The sequence below is a fragment of the Acartia tonsa genome, chromosome 5 (assembly GCF_053477335.1).
Source record: "Acartia tonsa isolate MP-2025a chromosome 5, ASM5347733v1, whole genome shotgun sequence".
Lineage (NCBI taxonomy): Eukaryota > Metazoa > Arthropoda > Copepoda > Calanoida > Acartiidae > Acartia > Acartia tonsa.
The window spans coordinates 12,077,781-12,078,017 of record NC_137264.1 but is presented as its reverse complement, the minus strand read 5'-3'; positions in this window follow the sequence as shown (position 1 = coordinate 12,078,017).

The following is a 237-nucleotide window of genomic DNA, read 5'->3' as shown; positions in this document are numbered from 1 at the left end:
TTACCTAATGTATTAGAGATTTATTGATTTAATACTTTTCAAAATATATTAATTATAAAAATGCACAAAAAAAGGATTTTGAAAATCATATGCTAATTCAAATATTAGAATTAGCATTTAAGGGTTAATTGCTCTTGTATTTTTAAAACTTTAAATTTCAAACAAAAAAATCAATCTTATTCTTTTTTACATAGAAAGTCACATTTATTTAGTAATTCACCCGTTTGTGGTCAAAAT